Below are 25,294 nucleotides of genomic sequence, written 5' to 3'. Positions count from 1 at the left end.
AGTAGGATGACTTTAATAGAAAAGATGAACAATAACATCTTTTGGAGAAGATGTGGAGAGGTTAGAATGCTGATGATGGGAGTGTAAAACAGTGTAGCCACTGTGGAAAATAGCTTGGTAGTTTCTTTAAAGGTTAAACATAAAATTGCCATAAAACGCAGCAGTTATGTCCAGGAGAAAAGAAAGCGTACATTCACATAGAAATTGTACACATATCCGTAGTAGCATTATTTATAATAGTCAAGATGGGGAAAGTTCTTAAATGTCTACTGACTGCTGAATAAATACATAAATGTGGTATATCCATTCAGTGGAATATTAGTCAGTTATAAAAAGGAATGAAGCAATGATCCATGCTCAAGCATAGATGAACATTGAAAACATAATGCTAAGTGAAAGAAGCCAGGCACAAAAGACGACATCTTGTAAGCTTTGTTTATAAGAAATGTCCAGAATTCAGAAAGTATGTTAGACGTTGCCAGGGGCTGGAGGGAGGGGTAAAAGGAATGGCTGTCAATGAGTATGGTATTTCTTTATGGAGTGAGGAGAATATTCTAGAATTAGATAGTGGTGATCATGACACAGCCTTGTGAATAAACTAAACAGCTATTGAATTCTACACTTCAAATGGTGGATTTTATGTAATAGAATTTTATCTCAGTTTTTAATTAAATTAAAGTTTTTAAAAAATGAATGACTGACTTTCCTGGTTGTCCAGTGGTTAAGACTTTACTTTCTAATGCAGGGGGCGTGAGTTCAATCCCTGGCTGGGGAAGTAAGATCCCTCATGTCATGCAGAGCAGCCCAAAAAAAAACCACCACCACAACAACAACACAAAAGTTTGGAACTAGAAATATACTGGGGGAAAGGAGCTTTAGTACTTCAGTTTGTAAATTATTCTTGAAAGAAACCTGTGCTCATGCACTCTAGGAGGATAAATGAATATTCATAGCAGCACTAGGAACATTAGCAGTAAAAGGATAAACATAGAATATTTATGCCATAGAACTATCTACAGTGAAAATGAACAGACAACAACCACACACAATATGGGGCTTCGCAGGTGGTGCAGTGGTAAAGAATCCATCTGCCAGTGCAGGAGATGCAAGAGATGCGAGTTTGATCCCTGGGTTGGGAAGATCCCCCAGAGGAGGGAATGACAACCCACCCCAGTATTCTTGCATGAAAAATTCTATGGACAACAGAGTCTGAAGGGCTACAGTCCACGGGGTTGCAAAGAGTCACATGTGACTGAGCACAAAAAGGACATATAGATAAAACTCAGGAAACCAATATTGAACTAAAACAACAAATTGCTTAAGTATAAAGACAGAGGAGAATAATCATAGCCATGCTCTTCATAATAAGCAGAAAGAAAACTACTCAACCAACACCCACAGTAGAATGGATAAATTATATTTACTGACACAGTGAAATACTATGAGCAATGAGAATGAATTAAGTTCAATCTATATGTAACAAATAGGATTAATCTCATAAAAAATATTGAATGGGAAAAGAAGTGACAGAGTACATATTATATGTTTTTCTTTATAAAAAACTCAAAACCAGGCAAAACTAATCTACAAGATTAGAAGTTAGGATACTGGTTACCCCAGGCAGAAAGGATGGTAGTGTCTATAGGTCTTCTGGGGTGCTGATAACGCTCTGTTTCTCTATCTCAGTGAAGGTCAAATGGATATAATAACTTGCAGGAATTCTACAACCAGCACACACATGATGTGCACACTTTTTTGTATGTATATCACTTATCAAAATTAAGTTCAAAAAGAAAGCAGCAACCATCTACTAAAGAATTATTGTGATACTATTTATATGCAATTCAATAACACAAAATTAAATAATATATTGGAGAAACTAACATTTGATATAAAGAAAACAATAAATCCCAAATTCAAGCTTGTGGTTATCTCCAAAGTGGATCAGCGACCAGATCAGGGTTTCATAGGTATCAGTAAATAGTTTATTTCATATGCGGGGTGGTAGGTACACAACTCTTCATTGTATTGCTATTCTGTGTGTGCCATAATATTTTATAAAATCCTCTTTACACTACTTAATATTTAATAAAAGTTATTTTTAAAAATTCTATGGTCCTGAGTGCCAAAGTCTATAACTTAAAGCATGTATACTTCCCAGTTATTGGGTTGGGCTGCAGATTGGTTTGGAAAATCTGTCATTTTTTTTTCCTATCTTTAAATACTATTAGTTATTCTATTAGTTGATTCAGTACACTAGAAAAGGAAAGGTTTTAGTCAAATCCCACGTGAACCAGTTAACCCAGAAAAGTTAACTTATTAGTTTTCAAGTTTACAATTCAAAAGAACTGTATTCCCAAATTTTATTTGCAAAAGGATTCTGGGGGGTTGGGACCACTTTTTCTCATAAAACAATATTATAAATATTGGTCAAATTCTCATCTGGCCCAAGAAAGCCTATTTAACCTGCAGTATAACTAAATATAATACTGAATCTTATATTCTCCCATTGATCCTGTGGTAAATGAGGCTTAACTTTTGCCCGAGAAGTCAGGATGCTAGAACATAACCAGCTACTGCTTTAGCCCCAGTCTCTCTATCAACGATCCTTCTCCTGTAAGTATCTAGAGAACAACATTTTCATCCCATGTCAGGTCCCCTTATCGAGGCCGTAAGTGAAGAAGATTTCACTGAGGCAGCAAAGAGTGTGTCCTCCTCTATACAGCGCAGGCACTGTGGGAAATGACGTTGCATAAATAGAGCATGGTTATATTGTAGACTTCCTGGAAAGCTTCACAGAGCAGTTGAGGATTTATGAGATAGGTCGTTAGATGATCTAATAAAAATTAGCTGTCAGCTACTGAATACTTACCATGTACCATGATTTTTTCCCAAGTAGTGTACATGCAGAACCCATACACTCCTTACAACAACTTTATGAAATATGTAGATAATTCAACATCCTTATTTTTCAGATAAAGGAAACTGAGAGGCAGAGTGGTGTCAGATGACTGAGAGGCGGAGTGATAGTTCACCTGATGTCATATGACATCAGGTAAGTGTAAAGCCAGATGCAAACCCAAGCCATTGATTTGTAGCATCTGCCAATTTCTATAGTGTAAATATTTCCATCACAGTTGGCCTTAAGCTACAAACATGATGTTACCAACACTGGGCAGGAAAGAGATCTGCACAGTTGGCTCTAGCAAGATGAAATGATGCAAAGCCAGCTCCAGTGCAAAGTTGAACAATGATTTATCAGTGCTTATTGTCTACACGAAGTACTGTGCTAAAGCAAAACAATTGTTTAGGTTCCAATTCTTGCCTTTCTGGTAGTGATAGGATGAATGGAGAGACAATATTTACAGTAGTGAAATGCTGAATAGAACTTATATATGTAACTTTATAAAAGAAATGATAGTTCACATTTAATTATCAAATAAATAGTATAGATTAGAGGTAGAAAAAATAGCAGTGAACTCTATGGACCAGTAAGATTTTATGGAGAGTTAATATTAAATCATTGCAGAATTTGTGTGAATGAAGAGAAACGCTTTCTAAAGAGGGGTGTGGACATGAACAAAAAGCGCTAGTAAGTGAATCAATGTTTTTCGAAATCAGCTCAGTTCGCTAAATCAGACTACAAAAGGAAATTGTAGAACCTCTCAATGAAAATTTTTTCTGTGACCGGATCAGCTTCAACATTGATCCACCAAGAGGCAGGGGGATGAACTGGATGACCTTTTGAAATCTTTTCCAAGTTTGCTAGTTCTTATAGTTGTAACTCTTTAGCCTTCCTGATCTTAAAATACATTAATGAAGGAAGTATTTAAATCTAATCTTTCAAAATGCTATGTTCTGGTTCTGGAATGCAGAGAATCTTCCTCTGGCTAAAATATGAGGATTTATATTTTTTTATATAAAAATCCTTTCTTTCTATGCAGTGAATAATTAATCAAGTTGGTCTGTTATGTTGATTGTTTAGGGTGTTCTTTGGCAGGAATGATGCTAAAGCTGAAACTCCAGTACTTTGGTCACCTCATGTGAAGAGTTGACTCATTGGAAAAGACCCTGATGCTGAGAGGGATTGAGGGCAGGAAGAGAAGGAGATGACAGAGGATGAGATGGCTGGATGGCATCAGTGACTCGATGGACGTGAGTCTGAGTGAACTCCGGGAGTTGGTGATGGACAGGGAGGCCTGGCGTGCTGCGATTCATGGGGTCGCAAAGAGTCAGACACGACTGAGTGACTGAACTGAACTGAGCCTGTTGTTGACAGATATCCTAAGAAGTGGAAATTCTGTTCCATTGCATGGATATTTTAAAGAATGAATTAATAAATGTCAATTGATAGCCACACTATCAAAAAGAATGGATGATCTCTTAGAGAGCGAGAAGCAAAAAATATTCAGCATGCAGGCTGTTTTTCTAAACAAGGAGAAGGAGAGATACCACAGAAATGTGCAGAGGAGGCTGAGAGCCAGAGACTGAGGATGTGGATCTCTCAGAGTCGAAGACAATCTGAAGAAAGTGAAGCCTTTGCACTTGTATTTCTTTATGCTCAGAGCACTTTTCTCCAGGACATCTACATGGATCACTCCCTCATCCTTTGTTATTTTTTGGCCACACTGGGAAGCTTGTGGAAGCTCCTGGGATTGAACCCATACCCTCAGCAGTGAAGGATAGGAGACCTAACCCCTGGACCGCCAGGGAATTCCCTCTTTCATCTTTTTAGATGTCACTTCTCCGAGAGGCTTCCCCAGAACTGTATATATTAATAGCAATTCATCCCCCCACCCCTCACCTCACCAGCTGGCTCCCTTACATCCATTCTCCTGTGTTATTTTTATCCATTTCTCTCCTGACAGTTTCTTGGACAGCAAGGAGATCAAACCAGACAATCTTAAGGGAGATCAACCCTGAATATTCCCTGGAAGACTGATGCTTAAGCTGAAGCTCCAGTATTTTGGTCATCTGATGCAAACAGATGGCTCATTGGAAAAATCCCTGATGCTGGGAAAGATTGAGGACAGAAGGAGAAGAGGCCATCAGCGGAAGAGATGCCTGGATAGCATCACCGATACAATGAACATGAACTCGGGCAAGCTTCGGGAGACGGTGAGGGACAGGGTGGCCTGGTGTGCTGCAGTCTGTGGGGTCACAAAGAATAAGACACGACTGGGCAACTGAACAACAACAACTACTAGTTGAGCGTTTGGTATACCTGTTTATTTCCTTATAATCCATCTTCCCTCTTTCCCCAACTCAAATGTATAAATTAGAACATCAGCTCCATGAGAGTGTCTGTCTGTTTTGTTTACAGCTGAATCCACAGCATCTGTTACAGTGCCTGACACACAGTGGGCACCCAATAAATACTCATTTGAATACAAGTATTCAAATATGGATGATCAAATGTGGCAGAGATGTCACATCTCTGGTTCCTTGAATAGACTACGTCTCTAACACTGATCAGCTAGATGCAACACCTCTATTGACTATAAGGAAAATAAAAATTAATAAGTATGGAAGAAGACAGCTTGAGCCCACTGCCAGCCACTGAAGAAAAACTAAGAAGCTCTTCAATCCTATTTTTGTGTTAATGACACAGGTAGTGTAATGAACTTAGATCCATACTATAAATTTGTCATGATTATATCCTTTTGTTTTATAACCCTAAGAAGAAAAACGTCCTGTCGGTTCGTGGGCCTCTTTTTAAAATCTCATAGGTCCACCAAAATGTTTTACAGACATTGTGGTAGAGGTCCTTTTTAAAAAAAAAAAAACTACATTTATGCCTTTCCAAAAAAGACCCTTGGAGGGTTTCCTCTGTGGTGCTAGTGATAAAGAACCTGCCTGCCAATGCTAGAGACAGAGGAGACATGGGTTCGATCCCTGGGTCGGGAAGATCCCCTGGAGGAGGGCATGGCAACCCACTCCAGTATTCTTGCCTGGAGAATCCCACAGACAGAGGAGCCTGGCAGGCTACCATCCTTAGGGATGCAAAGAGTCGGGCATGACTGAAGTGACTTAGCAAAAAAGACTCCTAAGTTGATATATTTAAGTATTGATTTTTATATGCCAGATTTTTAAAACATGCTGTATATAACCGATTACTGTCTTTTGACATTTCCTGAGAAGGTTTATAATCCCTAAAATATTCACTGAGAAATATATAAAATGTTAGTGTGTATTAACTAACTTAGGTGAAGTCATTTCAGGGCTCTTTAACCTCTTTTGCATTCTTCTTTTAAAATTTGGTTTCAAATGACTGTTTCTGGAAGACATCCTGGTATTGACTGGTCTTTCATAATTCAGCTTGTGATACATGATTCTGGCAACTCCAAGATCAGTAAAGGCAATTTGCAAAACTTGCTGGTTGCTGAGGGAACAATTATTTTAAAATTCCCATTTGTATACAGATCAGTTAAGGAAGTAGCCAAGTTAAAAGAGGATAAGGGATGCTTAAATTGTTTTCACTTTAGCCAATACCTTGTATCACCTAGTTATTTCTCATAGTGCTTCAAAGTGTTGAGTTGGATATTTTTTGATGCTCCAGAAGTAACTAGCAGAACCCAAGACACTAGGACCTGAAGCTGAAGAAAAAGGGAAGTTGGGTATCCACATTACCACTGTTTGGACTGATAAGGATGTATGACATTTGTTTGTGCCAAGTGGGCGCTGTGGACAGTAACAGTGCTAGAACCATCCGGACAGTAGCTCATTGAAGACAGCTGTCACTAGTCTTGGAAATGGGAAAGGGAGAAGGAAAGCCCCGGAAGAGGTTGAGCTGCCACAGGAGAAACATATACTGGTTTTTGAATTCCTGTTGTTCATTAGCCAGAAAGGCAGGGACCCCCAACAGTCAGACACATAAACAGGCTCTGCCCTCTCATTATCCAGTTGTTCAATTACTGGTTCTAGTTTTTTAAAGCCCACATTATCCAATTCAGTTCTTAGGGCAATTCTATCAGGTAGGCATCAAGAAAAAAAAAAAATAATACCTCTTTTTCAGATTAGAAAACTTGGAAATAGATTCAGACAAGTTATGCAGTGAGTCTAGGTCACACAGTTAGTGAGAGAGTCAGGGCTTAAACCAACATTTTTAGGCTAATTTAATGTGTGTCCTTATTTAATGTTTTCAAGATCTCTTTTAGATAAGGGATTGTTAGATCTGTTTGAGAGTATATAAACATAGGGACTTCCCTGGAGGCCCAGTGGTTAGACTTTGCCTTCCAATGCAGGGGCTGAGGGTTCAATCCCTGGTTGAGGAGCTAAGATCCCGCATGCCTCATAACCAAAACACCAAATATAAAACAGAAGCAATATTGTAAGAAATTCAATAAAGACTTTAAAAATGGTCCACTTCAAAAAAAATTACACAGTGCTTTATATATATACATATTGTTGTTTTTTTCATTGTTCAGTTGATCTGTCGTGTCCTGCTCTTTGCGACTCCATGGACTGTAGCCCGCCAGCCTCCTCTGTCCATGGAATTCTCCAGGCAAGAATACTGGAGTGGGTACTGTTCTCTTTTCCAGGCGATCTTCATGACCCACGGATCAAAGCCAGGTCTCCTGCATGGTAGGCAGATGCTTTACCATCTGAGCCATCAGAGGAGACCACATATATATATATATATGGAGAGAGAGAGAGAGTATGTAAATATGTATAAGATGGTTCTTATTAAAGAATTCTTAAGGAGGTCACTGTTGAGGGGAAGATCTTAAGCAGTCTGGGTGAAAAGACAGTAAGAGTACGAACAGTAAGAGATAATTCAGCAAAGAAGGCTAAACTGCTTTCCATTAGAAATAAACAGAAAATTTTGGCAGGGTTTTCCCGCTGAAGAGATAGTCCAGAATCAAAGAGAGAGAGCAGGATGAATGGCTGAATGAGTTGGCAGGAGACTTAAGGGATTTTGTTTTGCCTAATATTTGATTATGAAAAAAAAATTTTTAATAGCAAAGTTGAAAGAATATTTATAGCAAACACCCATTTAATTACCCACCCATGCTCTATGTTCTATATTAATATTTTATTACATGTGTTTTATCACACATCTGTACTTCTATCATCTTTCTATCTCTCCAGCAGTTCATCTTCCTAAAAAAAAATAATAATTTCAAAGTAAATTGCAGACAGTACAGCCGCAGGCATTTTCAAAACAGGGATGTATTGTATTCAATTTTAAGTTATCTGTGTTGTAGCACTGTAATTCCTCATGTCTCCTTACCTTTAGTAAAGCTTACTCTACACAAAGAGGCCTTGTAAGAATGGTGTTTTCAGATAATAGAAGTTCAAAAAAGTGGCTGACTTCCAAGGGTAAATAGATGCAGAAACTGAGATAAAAGAATATACAGGACAAAGGGGAGGAGTCAAATTTGGTGGAATTGGGAAGTCAGAACTAGAGGTGAGCACGAGATTATCAACTTCCTGGACCGTGCAGACATTTTGGGGAGAGCATAAGTTCTGCACAAGGTGCAGGTAGGGATCAGAGTTGGGTTAAGGTTACAGATTAACTATAAATGCACATAAAGGATTTTACTGGGGTGATGAAATGTTCTAAAACTCAATTATGGTGGTAGTTGCACAACATGGTAAACTTACTTAAAACCATTGAATTATACAATAAAAATAAGTATACTTATGATATGCAAATTATGCCTCAATAAGATTTATTTTAAAATCCTAATCAAAATAAAAAAACGAAAACAAATTTTTTAAAACATTAAGAAAAATCCTAGATGAATATGTAATGATAATCTCAGATATTGTATTTATTAATATGGACTCTATTTTTTGTTTTATATAATATTTTAAAAATGTATTCAATAACATATAATAATTATATGTATTATTAAAGTTTATATTATCATATATGTAATTATGGAGTAAATTAGAATATGGGAGTTTCCTGTACTATGGCTTTATAATTACCCATCACTTGATCATATCTACTCAGCTTTAAACTCTTATCTTAATTTTAAAGCAATTATTGAATTAAGAAGTTATTTCATAAAGCAAATAATCTTTTTATAATTAATATAGTGGTTAAAAATTTCTTGGGTTAAATAGTGTGTGACTTTTGAAATGTTTACCTTTATAGGCTATAGTATAAAGAACCATAGAAACTGTTGCCCTTTTCATTGAATTTTTGTGACATTACCTTCTTGTCCAAAGGTTTTCTCTTATAGTCTTCCTTTACTCTCCAGCAAGCCTATGATTTAGGAAGAGTGAATATTACCCTCACTTTACAGTTGAGTAAATAGAGCTCAAGTGGATTGGGAGACTCAGCATTCAGGTTAAAAATTATATCTGAGCATAAAACAGTGTGTCTTTCTATCACCAGATACTATCAGATACTAATTTCTATCAGAGTGGTGGTTTCAACTGATAGAAATGAGGGCTCTAATGTTCATTGTTGGACTTCCCTGGTGCCTCAGTGGTAAAGAATCCACCTGCCAATGCAGGAGAGATGGGTTCCATCCCTGGGTGGGAAAGATCCTCTAGAGAAGGAAATGGCAACCCACTCCAGTATTCTTGCCTGGGAAATCCATGGAGAGATGGGCCTGGCTGGTATAATTCTTGGGGGTCCCAAAAGAGTTGGACATGGCTTAGTGATTAAACAACAACAGTAACATCAATTCATAGATTATTTCTATATATGAAATTGGAGTAGGCTTCCAGTCTCCAGTCTGACACATAAAGAGCTTGGAAGTTGTCACTCCCATCCTCACAAAAACAGAAAAAAGCTGAACATAATTGAAAATCAACAATTCTTCATAGATCCATCAGGCAAACCATGGCCTCAAACACTGGAGAGACAGATGGTTTAGCTTACCCACAAGATAAAATGTTTTACCAAAGCCTAATTGACCTGAGGGAGAGTGAAAGTGAAAGTCACTCAGTCATGTCCGACTTTTTGCAACCCCATGGACTATAGTCCATGAAATTCTTCAGGCAAGAATACTGGAGTAGGTACCCTTCCCCTTCTCCAGGGGATCTTCCAAACCCAGGAATTGAACCCAGGTCTCCCACATTGCGGGTGGATTCTTTACCAGCTTAGCCACCAGGGAAATCCTGAGGGAAAGAAAATACCTAATTCCAGCCTCCTCTGGCTATGTATCTGAAGGAAGGGACATACCCAATTCCAGATCTCTCTAGCCCTTCTAAGCTACTTAGTAGGGTGCTAGAGAAGACTCTTGAGAGTCCCTTGGACTGGAAGGGGATCAAACCAGTCAGTCCTAAAGGAAATCAACCCTGAATATTCATTGCATGGACTGATGCTGAAGTTGAAGCTCCAATACTTTGGCCACCTGATGCAAAGAGCTGACTCATTGAAAAAGACCCTGATGCTGGGAAGTACTGAAGGTAAGAGGAGAAGGGGACAACAGAGAATGTGATGCCTGGGTGGCATCGCTGACTCAACGAACAGAAGCTTAAGCAAACTCTAGGAGATGGTGAAGAACAGGGAAGCCTGGCATGCTGCAATCCATGGGGTTGCAAAGAGTCGGACACAACTGAGCGACTGAACAGCAGAAAGCTGGGGAGGAAAAGATGAATCCTCTGGGAGGTCGCAGCCTAGGGACACAGGCTCACTGAAAACCTGAAATGTAATCATAGGCTATAGGACCTCCTAGGTGGCTCAAGAGGTAAAGAAGCTGCTTTCCAGTGCAGGAGACATGGGTTCAATTTCTGAACCAGGAAGATCTCCTGGAGGAGGAAATGGCAATCCATTCGAGTATTCTTGCCCAGAGAATCCCATGGACAGAAGGAGTTGGACATGACTAAGCATACACAAACACACAGTCAAACAATCACAACTCAAAGAACTGCAAGCCTCAGACCTGCTGAAGAAGGCACCTCTTGGGGATCCAAAAATAAAGACCCTAGAGGAATTGTAGCCTCTGACACTACGGCTGCAGCACCAGTGAACACAGCCTAACTCCTAGCTAAACAGAAAACTTCATACACTGAATGCTCTTACTTTTACCCAATACATCATGTCCAGCTTTCAGCAGAAAATTCCAAGGAGCACTAAAAGGCTGAAAATTCAATCTGAAGAGATAAAACAAGGATCAGAACCAGACAAAGATATGGCATCTGGATATGATAAAGATATTTTTGGTATCATTAGAATGGGAATTTAAAATAACTATGATTAATACACTAAAGGCTATCATGGAAAAAGTGGACTACAATGTAAGCTCTGATAGTTAATGTAAGTTGGAAAATGGAAATGCTAAGAAAGATTGAAAAAGAATTGCTAGAAATTAAAAAAATTAGAAAACACTGCAATCAAAATGAAAACTGCCCTTAATAGGCTCAGCAAAGACAAAGAAAGATTTCAGTAAGCTTGAAAATATATCACTAGGAACTGAAAAACAAAGAGAAAAAAATAGACTGAAAAAATTAAGACAGAGTATCCAAGAACTGTGGGACAATGAGAAAAGGTATAACGTAACTGTGATGGGAATACCAGAAAAAGAAGGATCAAGGAAAGAGACTAAAGAAATACTTGAATAATAGCTGAGCAGTTTCCAAAATTAATGACAGACACCAACCACAGACCAACCACAGCAATCTCAGAGGACACCAAGCAGAAGAAATAGCGCCCCACCCCCAAACCTACACCACCTAGGCATATTGTAATCACAGTGCAGATAATCAAAGGGAAACTGGAGCATGGATCCAAAGTGTAAAGGATTTTTTGTTTTGTTTTTTCTAATTAATACGACAACTACTTGGTTTCCCTTCTTTTTCTTCTGACTTCCCCTCCACTGACCTAAAATCTCTCCTATCTGGAGAATATGGTAGACTTGTCGCAGGGGGCTGTACAGCCAAATTATTTCCCCCTTTAATAAGGAAATTATATTTAAATATAAACAACAAAAAATAAAATGCTCTATTAGCTTTAGCTCTCCAAATGAACTGCAGATTTCTTGAAGGCAGGGATTGTGGTGGTGGTTTAATGGTTAAGTCATGTAGCCTGCTAGGCTCCTCTGTCCATGGGATTCGACAGGCAAGAGTACTGGAGTGGGTTGCCATTTTCTTCTCCAGGGTATCTTCCTGACCCAGGGATCGAACCCAGGTCTCCTGCATTGCAGGCATATTCTTTACCACCTGAGCTATAGGGAAAGCCTAATAACATAATTCTGAATCCCTTAGTGTATGTGGGCTTCTGTGGTGGCTTAGACGGTAAAGAAGCTACTTGCGGCGCAGGAGAGCAGGGTTCAAATTCTGAGACCAGGGTTCAATCCCTGAATCCCTGAGTTCAATATCCATTATTCTCTGGAGAATTCCATGGACAGAAGAGCCTGGTAGGCTACAGTCCATGAAGTGGCAAGAGTCAGACACGACCGAGCAACTTTCACTAGATTGTGTGGTACTGTTTATCCTGTTGAAGCAAATGACTTGCTTGCTGTTTAACTGATTGGACTTATCTGTAAAAGCTTAACTATTAACTACACTGAGACCTGCAGGTTAGGACTGGAAGCTGGTGAAGACAAAAGCCTCTAATCAAGTGGATTAAGTAGTCTTAAAGTATTCTTTATATGTTTAAAAAGTAAAACTCATTGGTCCCATAGTATGCTCTACCTTTATGAAACCCCAAATGATTTGTTTACAAGTCCATTTCTCCTGTTAAGGGGTAAGTTCCTGTAGGACAGATATCACACCTTTCTTCCTCTTTAACTGTGAGAGAAACTTGAGTCATATTTGGTAAATAAAAAGCTGAGAGATAGCTGATCAGAGAAAAGAGAGTCTAAAGCCATTCTCTAGTAATAAAGCTGTGCATTTAGAAGAAGTGCCTAAATATTATATTAATATTTCAGAGGAATTTTGAAAGAGTTATTCCCAGAGAAGAGATATGCCTGCATCCTTTGCCCCACAAACCCAATCTTCTTAGGGAGCCTGGATTCCACTTCATCTACTCAATGGCTATCTCACAGGTTTCTAGCAGCTCCTTCTTTCTTTTTTTCCTAATCTAATGTCCTTTTCATGAGGGGGAGACCCAACAAAAAAAGAACCAAAACTCTTTCTACTTGCACCGTAACTATTTCCGTCTTCCATCTTGTTTCCTTTCTTTCTTTAATGGCTGAGCTTCTCAAATGTGAGATTGTTGAATACATTCACATTTCAATCCCACTGCACCATCAAGACTAGTTATGTGAAGGTTAAAGAATGTCTGAGTGAACTCAGAAGTCATTTCTCAGTGACTGAATAACATCCACTCTAAGTTCCTTGGGCTTTAAAATATTTTCATAAAGCAACTGATCCTTTTATGAAGTGAATAAGCACATGCTAATTTATCTGTTTCCTGAAGTTGTTCAGAAGGAAGGCAGGACTCCAGGTTGGGGTGCTGCCAAGGAGGGCTGTCTGAGCCTCTCACAGTAGAGTTGTGGAGTTTGGGGTTTGGTCCCAACCTTTACCAGGTAACATTATTCCTGTTTCCAAGCTGACTCACCCTGACTCAAATAAGACCAGCGTTAAAACTGAAATGCTGAGTTAACAATTTGTAGTGAGGAAATATAACTGTTGGTTGGAATGAACCATAGTATCAGCTTGATCCTATCAACTGAATCTCCAATACTTTGGCCATCTGATGGGAAGAGCTGACTCATTGGAAAAGACACTTAGGGAAAGATAGAAGGCAGGAGGAGAAGGGGATGACAGAGATTGAGATGGTTGGATGACATCACCAACTCAGTGGACATGAGTTTCAGCAGTGATGGTGAAGGACAAGAAAGCCTGGTATACTCCAGTCCATGGGGTCGCAAAGAGTTGAACACAACTGAGAGACTGAACGACAACAATCAGCTTGATCATAATATTATTTGGAACAATATCCAAAGATTGCTGATCAGCGTAAGAGGAGTTAGCTATCTAATTTGTTCCCTTGAATGATGTTAGGACTCTGAAAGCCTGACTCATTTCTCTTTTCCCATTCTCCTCCACCATATAAAAATATGCTGTGCCAATTTCTAATTCTGCTTTTTCTGTGCTTTGTAACTTACTAACCTATTTTCAGATCTAGTATTTTAGTCAGGTTACAATTAAGGCTTGTGTTGATCTATATCCCTTCTATGATCTGCTACTTGTTTATTGTACAAACTAACTTTCAGAGATTAGTCTTATCAGTACTTACAGAAACATCTCACTGTCATCTGCTCTGTGCACCTATAGATGGTACATATGGATTTCCACATATGATGTCATATTTCTTTTTAAAATGTTTTATTTATGTATGTATTTATTTTTGGCTGTGCTAGGTCTTCATTGGTGGAAGGGCTTTTCTCTAGCTCTGGTGAGTGGGTTTCTCATTGCAGTGGCTTTGCTTGTTGCTGAGCACTGGCTCCAGGGTGAGTGAGCTCAGTAGTTTCAGCTCCCAGGCTCTAGAGCACAGTCTCAATAGCTGTGGTGAATCGATTTAGTTGCCCCATGACACATGGTATCTTCCCGACCCAGGAATCAAACCTGCGTCTCTTGCATTGAGAGGCAGATTCTTTACCACTGAGCCACCAGGAGAGCCTCATATTTCTTAAAGCAAGGCACATCTGGATAAATCAGCCTGATCACCCACCTACCTACTTGGCTATAAAATAAGTTTTTAAGATTCTTCCAGACTGTGACTGTTGGCTTTCCCATTGTTTAAGGTATTCAAAAGAACATCTTTCCAGATCCCAAAAGTAGTTCTAAGTTAGGTTCCAAGTATTTGAGCAAAGGCAACACTGTTGGAACAATGGTAGTAGAAATGGACTGTATTTTTGGTATGTAGTATAAAAATTATAGTTATGAACATGTGTCCAATTATAGACAAACTATTGAATGAAGTACGACTGGCTAACTTCAAGTTTTATTAATATTAATTTACTATTTGTTCACTTATTTTGTAACCTATTAGCACTTCTTTTTGCAAAATAATCAGCTACAAGGGCCAAAAGTTTAAGAAAAATTTATGGAAGAATAACTTAAAATTGAGAAGATTCAACTTGTATGCTTTCTCCCCATCTACCATTAATTAGAATGGGATGATTATTGCAGGAGCATAATTGAGAACTGCTGCTATACAGTGAGTTACTGAATACTTTTGACTGAATTAAGAACAATTTTATTTCTAATATAAAAGTAGAAATTGAGTAGAGAAGCAAAAATGTTTAACAGAATTCTCTTGGTAAAACTTGAAATAAAATATTCTCTTGGTTCAGATTTTTTAATCATGTATGACATCCATTTCCAGAGAGAAACCAGCAGAGTTTTTAAATCTTGAAGGATATTGTTCTGAATAAATATATTATACTATGATATGAAAAATGTAACTAAAAAATGACTAGAATATGGTTGAGTAGCCTAGTTTTTGCTTTATCATTTGCTTTCTAGTTGGGGGAAGTCACAAGTTCTGTAGAAGTTATTTTCAAATATTAGGGAATCTCAAAATTGGGGTCATTGGATATGAACTGCCTCAAGTTCTTGTTCTTTTCTTCCAGTTAATCCTTTTCTATTTTAAGGTTCATCCCACTTCCTGGACTATTGATCAAAAACTTCCTGTTTAGAAACGGAGCTTGCAGCAGGGATTCAGGCTGTGGAGGTGAGAATGCACGGTGCAGAGGTTTGGGGAATGAGGAGGCATGGACGGACACATGAGTGATACCTTGCTGTCAAAGAGGCAGTCTTAAGGAGAATAACGAGATTTTCAACAAAGTAAAGAAAACTAAGAGATGCTCCTAATAGGCACTCATATACAAGCCAATCATTGGGATCCTCTAAGGCTATCAACTCTTATATCTGAGAAGTGTACCCCAATGCCAGCTCTAACTTAATCCCACAGGACTCCCCAACTACTTAAGCCAGTGTTTTCATTGCAGCAAAATTACATTTACGCAGCAGTGCCGAAAGAGAAAATAACCATAGAAATGGAAATTCAACTTAAGAACTGACACTTTGGCCCAATTCATCGACTACAAAACCAAAAGGACAGAAATTATTTCCAGATTCCCTCAGTGCTGAAAAGGAGATCAAACCCTGCGCCTTTGGAGTGGGAGCACTGCCTCCAAGACCCTAGACTACCAGAAAACTAACCCTAGGGAGTATCAAATAGTGAGAACTCACACAAAGGAAACCACTTGAATACAAGACTGGGCATCACCCAACCACCAGTAGCACCCTGTGCAGGATGCCTCATCTTAACAACAAACAAAACAAAAATACAAACCCAATCATCAGCAGGCAGGATTACCCCCTCACTCATCCTTGCCCATCAGAGGAAAAATAAACAAAAACAAAAACAACTCAGCACAAATCTCACTCCATACAAAGCTTACACAAACCACTGGACTATCCTTAGGAGGGGAGAAACCAGAAGGAACAAAGAATTCATCCTGAAGCTTGGGAAAAGGAGACCTCAAACACAATAAGTTAAAAAAATAATAATGAAAAGGCAGAGAAATACTATGCAAATGAAGGAACAAACTAGAAACACAGAAGTCCAAATAAATGAAGAGGAAATAGGCAAACTACCTGAAAAAGAATTCAGAATAATGATAATAGTAAAGATGATCAAAAACCTTGAAAACAGAAGGGAGAAAATGCAAGAATAAATTAATAAAGACCTAGAAGAATTAAAGAATAAACATACACAGACAACACAATTACTGAAATTAAAAATACTCTAGAAGGAATCAATTTCAGAATATCTGGAGCAAAAGAACAAATCAGTGAGCTGGAAGATAAAATGGTGGAAATAACTTCTGAACAGCAGTATAAAGTAAAAAGAATGCAAAGAACTGAGGGTAGTCTCAGAGACCTCTGGGACAATATCAAATGCTCCAACATTCTAATTATAGGGATTCCAGAAGATGGAAGAGAAAAAGAAAGGGTATGGGAAAATTTTTGAAGAGATTATAATTGAAAATTTCCCCAACATGGAAAAGGAAATAGTCAATCAAATCCAAGAGACACAAAGAGTCCCATACAAGATAAACCCAAGGAGAAATATGCCAAGACACATACTAATCGAACTAACAAAGACTAAACACAAAGAAAGAATATTAAAAGCAGCAAGGGGAAAAAGACAGACAACATGCATGGGAAATACTATATCTTTAACAGCTGATCTTTCAGCAGAAACTCTGCAGGTCAGAAGGGAATGGCAGGATATATTCAAAGTACTAAAAGGGAAAAATCTACAACCAAGATTACTGTACCCAGCAAGGATCTCAGTTAAAACTGATGGAGAAGTAAAAAGCTTTTTGACAAGCAAAAATTAAGAGAATTCAGTATGACCAAACAAGTTTTACAACAAATGTTAAAGAGATTTATATAGTCAAGAAATACAAGAGAAGAAAAAGATCTACAAAATCAACCTCATATAATTAAGAAAATGGCAATAGGAATATATATATCAATAATCACTTTAAATGTAAACAAATTAAATGTGCCAACCAAAAGACACAGACTGGCTGAATGGATTTTTTTAAAAAAGACCCATATATATGCTGTCTACAAGAAATCCACTTCAGACCTAAAGACACATATAGACTGAAAGTGAGAGGATGGAAAAATATATTCCATGCAAGTGGGAAGCAAAAGATAGCTGGAGTAGCAATCCTCATATCAGACAAAATAAACCTTAAAATAAAGATTACAAGAGATAAGGAAGGACACTACATAATGATCAAGGGATCGATTCAAGAGGAAAACATAACAATTGTAAATATCTATGTACCCAACATAGGAGCACCTCAATACATAAGACAAACAATAACAGACATTAAAGGTGAAATTGACAGTAACACAATAATAGTGGGAGACTTTAACACCCCACTCACACCAATGTCAAACAAAACAGAAAATTAATAAGGAAACACAAGTCTTAAATGATACAGTAGATGTATCTAATTAGATATCTCATTGATACCTTTGGGATATTCCATCCAAATGCAGAAGAATACACCTTCTTCTCAAGTGCACATGGAACATTCTCTAGGCTAGACCACATCTTGGGTCACAAATCAAACCTCAGTAAATTTAAGAAAATTGAATTTGTATCTCCAGCCACAATGCTATTAGACTAGATATCAATTACAAGAAAAAAACTGTAAAAACCACAAACACATGGAGATTAAACAATATGCTTCTAAATAACCAACAAGTTACTAAAAAAATCAAAAGGGAAATCAAAACATTTCTAGAAACAAATGACAATGAAAACATGACAACTCAAAACCTATGGCATGCCGCAAAAGCAGTTCTAAGAGGGAAGTTTATAGCAGTACAATCCTACCTCAAGAAACAAGAAAATCATCAAAGAGACAACCTAACTTTACACCTTAAACAACTGGAAAAAGAACAAAAACCCAAAATTAGAAGAAGGAAAGAAATCATAAAGATCTGAGCAGAAATAAATGACAAAGAAATGAAAGAAACAATAGTAAAGAAAATGAACAAAATTGACAAACCTTCAGCCAGACTCATCAAGAAAAAAAGAGAGAAGAGTCAAATCAACAAAATTAGAAATGAAAAAGAAGTTACCACAGACAATCCAGGAATACAAAGGATTATAAGAGACGACTATGAACAACTATATGCCAATAAAATGGATAACCTGGAAGAAATGGACAGATTCTTAGAAAAGTTCAATCTTCCAAGACTGAACCAGGAAGAAACAGAAATTATGAACAACCCAATTACAAGCACTGAAATTGAAGCTGTGATTAAAAAATCTCCCAAAATACAAAAGCCCAGGACCAGATGGCTTCACAGAAGAATTTTATCAAACATTCAGAGATGAGCTAATGCCTATCCTTCTAAAACTTTTTCAAAAAAATTGCAGAGGAAAGAACACTTCCAAACTCATTCTATGAGGCCACCATCACCCTGATACCAAAACCAGGCAAAGACAATACACAAAAAGAAAACTACAGGCCAATATCACTGATGAACATAGATGTAAAAATCCTCAACAAAATTTTAGCAAACAGAATTCAGCAACACATCATAAAGCTCATACACCATGATCAAGTTGGGTTTATTCCAGGAATGCAAGGATTCTTCAGTATATGCAAATCAATCAATGTGATATACCATATTTACAAATTGAAAGATAAAAACTATATGATAATCTCAATAGATGCAGAAAAACCCTTTGACAAAATTCAGCACCCATTTATGATTAAAACTCTCCAAAAAATGGGCATAGAAGGAACCTACCTCGATGTAGTAAAGACCGTATATGATAAGCCTACAGCAAACATTATTATCAATGGTGAAAAACAGAAACCATTCCTGTTAAGATCAGGAACAAGACAAAGGTTTCCACTTTCACCACTATTATTCAACATAGTTCTGAAAGTCCTGGCTACAGTAATCAGAGAAGAAAAAGAAATAAAAGGAATCCAGATTGGAAAAGAAGTAAAGTTCTCACCATCTGCAGATGACACGATACTGTACATAGAAAACCCTAAAGATAGTATCAGAAAATTACTAATCAATGAATTTAGCAAAGTTGCAGGATACAAAATCAATACACAGAAATCACTTGCATTTCTATATACTAACAATGAAAAATCAGAAAGAAATTAAGGAATCAATCCCATTCACCATTGCAACAAAAAGAATAAAATATTTTGGAATAAACTTATCTAAGGAGACAAAAGGACTGTACACAGAAAATTATAAGATACTAATGAAAGAAATCAAATATGACATAAACAGATGGAGAGATATTCCATGTTCCTGGGTAGGAAGAATCAATACTGTTAAAATGACTATCCTATCAAATGCAATCTATAGATTCAATGCAACTCCTATCACTACCAATGGCATTTTCACAGCCCATGGGGTTGCAAAGAGTCGGGCACAACTGAGGGCGAGCACAAATTATGAATCCTACCACTGTATTGGAGCTGCTTTGCCAAACGTCGTTTTGAATGGGCTAAATCCAACTAACTCGTTTTAGTACCGTTCATCTCTGAAACTCCCAGCTCTCCTGGTTTCCATAATACTGCTTCCTTAGTGTATTTCACGAGCTCTTCCTCTCCCTGTCCTACTGAATGTGGGTGTCTAGAATCCAGTCTTTGTTCTGTGCATACTCTTCTCGGCATTTCATTGTCTCTCTTGGCTTCAGTTGTGTCCACAGATCCTTTAGGAGAACATTTTCAGGCCAAAATGTTTTCAGGGCTTAATTCGACATCTACGTGACATGTGTGGAATGTGACATACTGTGTGCTACTGTTTCCCAATGGGCATCTACCCTCTTGAACTCCAGACTTTATTCTGGCTTCTATCTCCACCACTCTGTCTGAAGTGTCCAGTTGGCTATTGCTTTATAGCTACCTGCAATTTCGTATGATGACCTTAAACTTAACACGACTAACTTGCCTCTAGGTAACTTGAGGAAACTTGGAATCATCCTGTTTCTTGTGGCTTACCTCCATCCTGATATCTTACCAGTTAGTTATATTTTGGTTCTGTATATTCTACTTCCTTAGTATTTCTTCCATCCGTCATGTTCTATCATTTCCTAGTCCACTGACATAGCTCTAGCCCATATCATCTCTTTCTTGAATTAACTTCTTCCAATTTTTCACCCTTCCAATATTTCTTGCACATCACTGCCAACCTCCTAACAGGCAAATTTAATAATGTCATTAAGATACATATTTCCAAGTTTCCCCATTTTTTATTAGATAAAGTCCAAATTCCATAAAACAACGCCCAAGACTTTCTCTGATTTGTCCCCTCCCAAGATTCTGGCTCCCATTTTTACACACTGATCCCAGTGTGCTGGATGGCTTGCAATTCCCTCTAACACATTGGCTTTGCTTCTGTTACTCCCTTTGCCTAAATTACCCTTTTTCATTTTGTTCAATTATTATTCACTTTTCAAGGCTGGGTTTTTTGAGTCATCCATCTTCTTAACAGTAATAATGAAAAAGAAAACATATTAAGTGTTTATTATGTGCCAGTCACCTTGTGTACATTTTCAGGCAATCATCACAATTAAACTCTGAAGTTTATATCATTCTTAATACAAATTATTATACTAATAAGTGGCATATGTGTGCTCAGTTGCTTTAGTATTGCCTGACTCTTTGTGACCACATGGACTGTGGCTGGCCAGACTCCTCTGTCCATGGGATTCTCCAGACATGAATACTGAAGTGGGTTGCCATGCCCTCCTCCAGGGGATCTTCCCAACCCAGGGATTGAACCCCGGGTCTCCTGCAGGCAGATTCTTTACAGCTGAGCCAATGGGAAAGTTTAGCATTAGGATTAGGGTGGCATAGAAGCCCATATTTTTTGGGTTAATGAGTTTGTTTTAAGTATACTTTGGAAAGAGAATATAGCTTCTGCTGCATCCATGAAAGACTAAAAATAAAAGTAAAGTAACTTGATTAAATTTTTTGATATAAACCCCTGGTCACTGGGCTTCCCTGGTAGCTCAGATGGTAGAATCTGCCTGCAATGCAGGAGACCTGGGTTCTATCCCTGGGTCAGGAAGAGCCCCTAGAGAAGGAAATGGCCACACACCCCAGTATTCTTCTTTGGAGAATTCCATGGACAGAGGTGCCTGGTGGGCTACGGTCCACAGGGTGGCAGAAAGTTAGACACGGCTGAGCAGCTAACACTTTCACTTTTCATTCCTGGTCACTAGCAGTTGATCTGAGCATTCTTTAGTCAATACTGGTTTGCATCCAGCTTCAGAGGGTGAACTAGGAGCAGCAGGCTGCACTAGCTATACTGTGGTTTATTGCGCTCATGGTACAGATTAATTTTCCTCCCTCTTTCCACATTTCATAGAAAAATTAATGTATATGCATAATAGAAAATGGAGACAGTTACTCAAACAATTCCCTGAATTAGATCCAGTTTTACATCTAAATATCTTAATGAAAATACTTTGTCGAACTGAATGTTTCTGTATATTTGTCTCAACTGAATTCTCCACTTTATTTTCAGGTATGATAGACCCTCTCTCCTCATCCCCTGAAAAACAATTATTGTTTTCTTTTATTCCTTTATTCTGGCCATGCCATTTGCTTTCAGGATCTTGATTCTCTGACCAGGGATTGAACCTGTGACCCCTGCATTGGAAGCACAGAGCCCTAACCACTGGACTGCCAGGGAATTTTTCCTCACATCTTCTTAAAGCAAAAATAAAATATTCCTTGACATATATTAGACAGGTCTAGATGGGCTTCTATTGTGTGAGCAGGATTAGAAATTCAATTATTATTAAAAGAGGTACAAACTTTCCTTCACTTTCATGAGAACTTAGGATGGCAAAAATGCTAAAGATAATACAAACTCTGTACTTCATTACTCATTTATGCCTAGAATTGGATTCTTGATCTCGTACATACACGTACATACACGAGATATACTCTCTCCCCAGTCCTTTCCATCTCAGTTGATGGCAAAGTCATTTTTCCAGTGTTTCAGAACACTTGAGAGTCATTCATTGGTTCCTCTATGACCTCACATTATGTTGTTCTTCTTTCTGGGTCATTCTTCTTCAGTTAACATGGCCTTCTGGACATTCCTGCAACTTACCAACCCTGTTCCCACTTCAGGGCCTTCGCGTGCATTGTTCTTATGGTCTGGAATTCTCTTTCTTTAAACATCTACAGGTACCGCCTTCACTTTCTTCAAGTCATTATCCAAATAACACTTCCTTAGTGAGCCCTACCCTGCTAGTCCAATAAAAAAATCACAATTCTCTTATTCCTTCTGTGCTTTATTTCATTCTATAATCTCTTCTCTCTTGTATAATTTTTCCACCTCTAACGCTAATGGCCTTTTAATATACTATATAATTTGAGTATTCATTTCGCTTATTGTCCAACTCCTTCTAGAATGTGAGTTTGATGATGGCACAGAGTTTTGTTTTGTCCACTGCTATATGTGGCTCCTAGAATAGTGCCAAGCACACTATAGACCCATCATAAATAACTGCTGAGTAAATAAGATAATTAGCACCTATTACTAACTCTCAACAAATATACCCTATTTTCAAAGGTAGAAATGTAAAAGTTGTTTCCAATACAAGAGGTATTATATAGCAGATTCTATGGGAATGGAGCAACTTAAGTTTCTATAAGTCTAGAGAGGTCAGGGGCCCAATGAAACCCTGATATTTTCTGATTCTCTTCCCATCAGAATCTTGAAAACATGATCATTTTCTAGCAGCCAAGCACTAATTTTAAAAGAACCTGGAATGTTAAACCTGCAGTGAGAGTTTCCTAAGAGGAGGGATCATGATTACAGTTCTACTAGCTGCTTTTAGTATTTCTTCTCTCATCACTTTGCTACTCTTCCTACTTTGAAATATATGAATATAATTGGAAGGTTTGGGAAGCCAATTTGATTACACTATATTGTATATAGTGTAATCAATTGAATAATTATTGCTGCACCTCCTCCAGTGTTTCAATAAATTTGATTAATATATACCTTTCCCTGTTGGTCTTTTAAAATGCACATAGTTGAACATTCAAGTTGGCCTAAAGCAAGAGCCTGACAAAGTTACTTAATTTTTGGAAGCATAAATATGAAAGCTAAAATTATTCTGCAAACCTTTAAGATCCATCTTTTGGTCATGCCTATTTAAAAGAAGCACAGAATTTTAGGGCTACAAGATTGTATTTTACTTGGCTTGATTGCCTTATTTTACACTTATGAAAACTGAGCCCCCAAGATACAAAATGACTTTCCCAGGTACCATGGAACTGAATAACTGTTTTGGTCAGAACTTCTTTTAAGATTAAAACAAGGTAACTCTGAGACTGCCACTGAACACCTGTTCTTAGTATAAGGAAATTAATTGACTATAGCAACAATTACAATATGGAATTCTAAACAACATGCAGTCTTACCCAGTTTATTTCCATGGTGACTATATAAACACTAGAAAAGCAAATTAAGCAAAGGATAAAATAATTGATAAAATGATAAAGAAAAAGTCTCCACAAGCATCCTAATAAATAATTAAGAGTCATGGGTCACATAAGAGTTAAGAATTTGCAGCTCACCTGAAGTGAACTGTTCCATAGCATTCACAGGAGGAGAAGTCACTTTCTCACAGAGATGGTTCCATAGTATGCATGGCCTCTGCTATTATTTGGAGGATTAGGGCTTCTTTTCTTACCTAACCAATCTAGTCATCTTTTAAGATGCCAAGAAGTATTTCTGCTTAGATAGATACCCTTTCTGTTTGCATTAGTGAGTCTATAGTAAGGTTAATATGCCAGAGGAATGTAAAAATCTCCAGTAGCAATGCTGTTTTCCTTTAATGGCTTTGTTCAAGGGATGAAGACTTTTTTGTGGCGTGATGAAATGTTTGGTCTCCTGGTGTGTTTTCTCCACATGTTTGGAAATCACGTATTTTTCTGAAAGCTGGTAATCATCAACATCTTATCGGCACTGGTGTCATTCTTTTAGCTATGTTATAATGAAGATACTTTAGTAGTATTGATAACTGAGGATCTTAAACTGAATGAAAAGTATTTTTGACCCTTTGTGGACAGGGGTGCTCTCAAACTACAAACAAAATGATAGTTAAGTCGCATTATTAAAATGGATTTTAACAGATTCCAGGAGGTAGGAACATTAAGATAATTCATGTGACTTCAAAGGTAAGATCTTTGTGAACAGCATGTCACAATTTCCTAAGAGTGAAATTTTGAGCTCCCTCTACCAGAACCTTGTTTAACTGTTTCTTTTCTCCATGACACCTTTCCTATTGTGTGTGATCATATGTAGGTCAGATACCAGTGGATTGAGAGTAAAGTCTGGGTACTGTTCTGAAAACTGGATTAAATCTGGTCCCCATGTGATGCAGGTAAAACTTCTATGAAAATATCAGTATGGCAACACTGATGGAACAAAATTTTAATTGAAATGATCTTTGGGTTCTATTTCTGTAGATCTAATATTAGTATTTCTCTTTTCTATTTTCTTGCTAATGTACTTGAAAGGGTTTTTCAACAATTTTATAAACCAGTCTTCCTTCCTAAGAAATTATGACAATTTTCTGTTACTTTCCCTTAAAGTCTACACTTTGTGCACCAATGAACTGAGCCTTGATTTACACATTATGGTGAGCTTTTACATCCGAAACATATTTATTCTTTTGAAACTTTAATTATTTGGCAAGTATTTAAGTGTTGGGGAGGTTGAAGAGACCTAAACACGAAATTAACAGAGGACTCAACTATAATCCACAGAGGAAATAATCAAATAAGCTGCTATTTTAAACAATGTAAGCAAATAGGAGGAAGGAAGGGATTATTTCAGA

General features: G+C 37.6%; 1 protein-coding gene across 7 annotated transcripts in view; it reads right to left on the bottom strand.

Annotated features, from left to right (window-relative positions):
* Window positions 1–25,294, bottom strand: part of RUNX2 (RUNX family transcription factor 2) — a 344,141-nt gene that overhangs the window by 271,987 nt on the left and 46,860 nt on the right. The window lies entirely within an intron of this gene.

The sequence above is a fragment of the Ovis aries genome, chromosome 20 (genome assembly GCF_016772045.2).
Source record: "Ovis aries strain OAR_USU_Benz2616 breed Rambouillet chromosome 20, ARS-UI_Ramb_v3.0, whole genome shotgun sequence".
Classification (NCBI taxonomy): domain Eukaryota; kingdom Metazoa; phylum Chordata; class Mammalia; order Artiodactyla; family Bovidae; genus Ovis; species Ovis aries.
The sequence above is the reverse complement of the archived record's forward strand: the minus strand, read 5'-3'. Positions and strand labels throughout refer to the sequence as shown.